At 36.2% G+C, this 6293-nt stretch overlaps 1 long non-coding RNA gene across 1 annotated transcript; it reads right to left on the bottom strand.

Moving 5' to 3' along the window:
- Positions 1-409: 409 nt before the first annotated feature.
- LOC309493984 lies at positions 410-4534 on the bottom strand. Its single transcript, XR_014204162.1, has 3 exons — positions 4445-4534; positions 4206-4300; positions 410-1021 (listed from the first exon to the last, which is right to left on the bottom strand). It is a non-coding gene; the product is annotated as an uncharacterized lncRNA (long non-coding RNA).
- Between the last annotated feature and the right edge of the window lie 1759 nt (positions 4535-6293).

Raw genomic sequence — 6293 nt, 5'->3', positions numbered from 1 at the left:
AGATTCTTCCCAGTTTATTAAAATGTCTGCATGCGGATGATCTTACAGTCTTAATAAGAGGTAATCAAGATGTTAATGTTGTTGAAAAGTGTTTAGAAACTTATGAAAAAGCATCCTCTGCAAAAGTTAATTGGGGCAAAACACTGTAAAAAATTTAAAGTTGAGTAAACTTAAAAAAATAAAGCAACCAGCTGCAAAGCATTTTTGAGTTTACTCAACTTCAGTGTTCTAAGTTCATCCAACTACCACTCCAACTCAAAGAAACGAGTAAGCACAACTACAGAGGGCCTGAAGTTCAGTAAACTCAAAAAAGCTTTGCAGCTGGTTGCTTTACTTTTTTAAGTTGATTCAACTTTTTCAAATATCTCACCCAGATACTTGTATAGCCTTAACATTAAGAATCCAAATGCAGGGAGTAAACCATACTGTAAATACAACACAATACAAAAGACATTGCTATCATTACATTGCTTATTTATTGACAAATATTCTTCATTCTGCAAAATAGCACATTTTCTATTTGCATTAGGTACACATATTATAAGGTGATGAAGTTCTATTCCACTCTTCAAGATTTATAAAAAAAAAAAAAGGAAAAAAAAACCTATGCACAAAATTAGAGTTCAAACTGGAATAAATAAATGCTTAACCTTACAATTATCCATATGGATTGCAGCTACTTGGACAATCTTTTGAAGGACTATGCAAAAAATCTGCCTTGCGGAGCACTTTAGGTCAAGATAAATAAATGCTTTTTTCTAAACAAACTAAACAAATTTTTTATTTGAAAAGTATTTTAATACTTTAGGATAGTTCACATTGAGGGCATAAATCAAGCCAAAGAGGAGAGTAACAACTGTGGCAAAGGTCTTGCACATTATCTGGCCCAATCTGCTCTTATAGTACTACACAGAGGCACCTTACAGTATATTTGGGTTTGAGTGGATAGTGGCAACATCATCTTCAACGATAGTTAAGATCCTCATCTTCTCCCCTTGTGAATGTCTTCTGGCTCTGTGTCCTGCAGTAGAAAATAAATCAGCATAAAATTAGGGTCATTTTTTTATTTTATTGAATTATGTTAGACCACAGAGTGTTCCTAAAGGTCTGCTCATGTAATTTCACTTGAAAAGTAAAGGTGGTCATGTTTTTAAGCTTGTTCAAATTCAGCCATAGAGCTAAAACTGATAAACAGAAAACATTTCCCAACTCCAAAAAATGCCATATCAGCACTGATGTGATTGCCTGTGACACTCGACATAATCCACGGCCATTCCGATTTAATGCTTTTTATTTTAGGTCACCCAAAATCATACATGTATTAAGGCTCACATTCTGTTCATCACCCAAAACTGGTCGTATTGCATCAGTGAAGATTGGTTTACATCACTAGAGTCACATGAATTACTTTCATGCTGCCTTTTCTTGTTTATATCCCCTATATTCATATTCTTTCATATTATCTTAATTGTATTTACTCTGCTATTGCTACATTACTGTTTAACCTTATGATTGTGCACTGTATTGTTTTAACAGGTTAGATATCAGAGGGAATGTCTCCGGACAGTGTTGTGAAGCAGTAATTTTCCATTGTCTTTGCTTTGGTAAAATAACAACTTGTTGAATTTGTGCTATCAGATGAAGTCAAACTGATCACTGAGAAAGTTTCAACTACGATTATTTAATAAAGTCATTTTTACCATGACTTTGTCTGTTGATGATAAGTTTTGTATATCACACAAAACTTATCTCCTAACAGCATCTGGTAAATAGGTGAAATATATCAGGTGTGAGTGTATATGCTGTAGTGTTGTCACGATACTAGAATTTCTAACTTCGATACGATACCTTGAAAAATATCGATATTCGATACCATTTTCGATACCACGGAGAAAAAAACTGCCACAATATTAAGGGGTATTTTTTATTTATTTAAAGCTAAATATAACAAGTCTAGAACATGAAAATGAAGGATATTTTACATGAACGAAAATGTCCTGAGGTAGTGCACTGGTTCAAAAGCTAGATGCTGGTTAATACATTTATTTGATGAACAGATTTAAATGCAAACGTGCATCACACGCGAAAACATGCTCACTGGATCGACATCAAGTCAAGCACCTTTATTTATATAGTGCTTTTAACAATACAGATTGTGTCAAAGCACTTAACAGTATCAAATTGGAGGATAGAGTGTCAGTAATGCATAATAATAAAATGAAACATTCAATTTTCAGTTAAAGGCATTTCATTATTGAATTCAGAGATGTCATTGTCTAGCTCAGTTTAGTTTAATTAGTATCTGTGTAATCAAATTGATGATAATCGCTAATGAAGGCAAATTGCAGAATTAAATAATAATTTTTTGAATAAAGAAGAGTTACCAACCTCTCGCAATTATTTATATAGATCCGGGTGTCGGTCTTTCAGGTGCTTTGCTATATTAGGCCCCGATCACACCTAACGCGTTTTTTCAGGTTCGAACACGCGAGGCACACAGCACTTACCATCACACAGAACGAGCAGTGCGCTGTGTTTGTTATGTTGCTAGGCAACCACTGAAACAGCTGTCCTGTCAGTCAAGTAAACGTCAAATCAGCCTTTTATTAACTTTATTTACTTTCTGTTAACATTGTGGTAGTTACGGTTCGTGAAGGCGTTAAGCTCCTGGTAACCTGCGAGAGCACCACAAGTTTATCCTCCATCATCGCACTCTCCGGGCGTTCAAGCAACTAGCTTTCATCATTAAAACGGAAGACCCGCGAGGCGCAGCAGGCGAATAAACAGCGCGCAGAACACTCGCTGGAAACCAGTTGAAACCAGTGGCGTCATGCCCATTCAAAGTGATTTGAATTTTTCCTCCCTGATAATTTTTTTGTCACAACTTTATTCCTATTATGCTCCATAATATACCAGAGCCTATAACGACTCAAATGTATTCTTCTGGATGTGTAATAAATCGGCAATGCATCAGCCCGCCCCTTTTTCCTAATATGGTGTCTGTGTATATCAAATCTAGAGCGCTGAATCTTTGCTGTGTATGTTCAAGCAACTCACTCATCTCGCACGTTGAGCTGGCAATGTTTTACAGATGGTCTTGAAGTGGTAAGTGGGCAAAGCAACAAATCGGCATTGAATTAGTTATCGGATGATATTAAAAGGTAGTGGGATTATTTGTGGTTGACCTGGAAATTTTTACTTGATCAAAAAGTTATGGATTTGATATTAGCTGCGAATTCAGAGCATTAACTTAAGTTGTGTCAGTGTAACGTTATCGATAGCTAGCCTAGTCTAACCGTAAACTAGATGGCTAACGTTACTGCCATACAAAGCCATAGTAACGTTTTCTGATCGGTTTTGATTACTTTTTTACATTTCTGTCAAATATTAACCATTTTCAAATAAACGGGGTAGTGTTAACCTTATTAAGCCCTGAAATCTGTCAAACTTCTTTCAAAGTCCTTCATCACATATTAATATTAAAATAACTTAATTTCAGAGCACCACAAAGTCAGACCTCAGCACCTTTATGTACCTTTAATGTAAGATCGTTCTTAGGTCACATACCAATTATCATAACATAAAAACTGCAATGGTACTGTTTTAAAAATCATGTGTAGTAGGCCTAAGTGTACAGTAAGTGTGTGTGTAAACATGCTTTAATGAAGTAGACTTCAAAAGCTTTTGAATTTGAGCTTACATAAACTTACAAAATAGATACTTTAACTTAGTCTTCATATAGAGGAGGGTTGCTGCTAGCTCCGTTAAGGTATTTCTGTCCCTCCCAAACTGCATTGAAATGGTATATTTAGCAGCCAGAATTAAAAAAATTTCAGGGGGAGAAACCCCCTGACCCCTCCTAACATGATCCATATCACCCGTCACAAAACAATTGCAACGTCTCAGATTGTGCCCCCCCAGAATTTTGGCTTGCATGACGCCCCTGATTGAAACCAGGCACCTCTCACTGCAAAAAACGCGTCAGGTGTGATCGACCCCATTTACTTCACTTTTGCTATTTAATCAGAGCGAATGAGACGAGTGTGGTGTTTGTCAACGCGCCTTTGGAGAGAAGTGAAAGTGACAGCTCGGCTAGTATCGATACTACGGGAAATTAGTATTGGTATCGTTCAGATATTTCAGTATCGATATTTATCGAAATATCGATATTTTTGACAACACTAATATGCTGATGATCTTCTTACCAGGCAAGTCTTCAGGATGTTTCCAGACTTTTCCCTCACAAACAAAGGCAGACCTTGTAGACTTTCTTTGAGGAAGCACAATGGAGTTTCTGTTTCTGAAAGACAGAAAAACAAATACGGAACAAGTTATATACAAAGAGAAGCATGGGAATTACCTTGAAAAAGAGATTTTTCAAGGTAATTGAAGAGCACCATTCAGCCTTTAACCAGAGAGATATGATCACATGCAAAATAATTACTTGATGATCAAGTTGGTCTAGGAGGATCTTCATCTCATCTCCATACGCTTCACCACTTGCTCTGTACAACTAGATGTGCATTCATCTAATTAAGAGAAAAAGGTGCTCTTCGGATTAGTTTGTGTGATCCTGTAATACTCAGCAGAGACGAAAAAAAAAACAAAAAAAACATTGTTAAAACAGTAAGAATTAAGTGTAGACCAACACAAGTAAATTCAGTTCAGCTAATTAAAAGTAAACTCGCCTGATCTTTTAAAAAATAAAGGCCACTGTTTAAGCACATCCAAGGATCTTGTCACTGTACTGATGTGCTTTAGTCTAAAAAGGAAAAATACAACAGAACAAAGATACATCATTTTATTAAACAAAACAACAAAAAAATCAGTTACAGTATAGGTTAATTTAACATGTAGTAAAAATACAGAAATTGAATAATCAAATGTGAAAAAGAATCAATGTATAGTTTTCACTGTATTAAATATTACAGATATTAAATATACAAAAGTTATTATAAGAGCAGTGAGTGATTTTGTCGTTTGTTAATTGATTCACATTAAGTATTTAGCCTAATATGTGTTTAAAGATACACAATATTTTTATCCTATTCACTTTAAAACATACCGCACACATACTACCCATTCTATTATTTAATATGCAAAGCTAACATACATACAGTATATATATATATATATGGCTTGGATGCAGCTGCTCGGCCATGGAAACCCATAGCATGAAGCTCTCTATGCACTTTTTTTCAGCAAATCCGAAGGCCACATGACGTTTGGAGGTCTGTAGCTATACTGCAGAAAGTTGGCGACTTCTGCGCACTGTGCGCCTCAACATTCTCTGTGATTTTATGTTCATTTTACGATGGCACAGGTGGCAACCTATCACGGTAGGGGTGGGAGACAAGGCAAAAACATCATATCACGATTTCTTCCAGGCAGGATCACGATTCACGACCTTATCACAATTCATCACGACTATTTTGCAAGTGATTGTATTGGATTAATAAAGTAGGGTTAACTTTCTCTTTTAAACCAATGTAGCCTAATGATTCATTTAAACAACAAATAACTGATTTGTTCTTATAACATTTGAATCTAAATGTTTTGTTTCATTTTCCCATGAAAGAATGTGCTGTTTGCTTCTGCACATTTAAAAACACAAAGACAGGGAGGGACGTGTTGCAAATATTGATAGTCGTTTACAGTAGCCAATAGCGCTGATGTGCGTTAGGGAATTGAGGCAGAGCAGCCGGGGGACACGGGGAACTTTAATGTGAATTTTATGATGCCCAACAGTTGCAGTGTGTCTTTTGTAGACAGCGGAGAGCGCAGGTGAGGCAGCTGACTTGCGATGTTGACAGAGCAGTTGTCAACTGCGTGTATGAGCCACAGAACTAAAACTGATAGATTGTGCACTAGCACGATAGTAACGATCTCTCTGAAAAGGCAGATCGTCATTTTAATCATTCACGATCAAATATCGTAATATCGCCCACTCCTATATCACGGTACCACTCTTGAATTCCATGAGCTCCTGAGAGCGACCCATTCTGTCACAAATGTATGTAGAAGCAGTCTGCATGCCTAGCTTCTTGATTTTATACACATGTGGCCATGGAAGTGATTGGAACACCTGAATTCAATGATTCAGAGGGGTGTCCTAAAACTTTTGCCAATATAGTGTACATATACATACGTACACACACACACATATATTTATAAATATATGTATAAATGGCAAATGCCAGGTAAAAAGGTCTTCATCCCGCTCCTTATTGAATTTGTGATTAGGGGACATGAAATAAATAAAATAAAAGTAATCAGTGAATTAACATGAACAT

The sequence above is a fragment of the Leuciscus leuciscus genome (genome assembly GCF_965113295.1).
Source record: "Leuciscus leuciscus genome assembly, chromosome: 3".
Classification (NCBI taxonomy): domain Eukaryota; kingdom Metazoa; phylum Chordata; class Actinopteri; order Cypriniformes; family Leuciscidae; genus Leuciscus; species Leuciscus leuciscus.
This window is presented reverse-complemented; position numbering and strand designations above follow the sequence as displayed.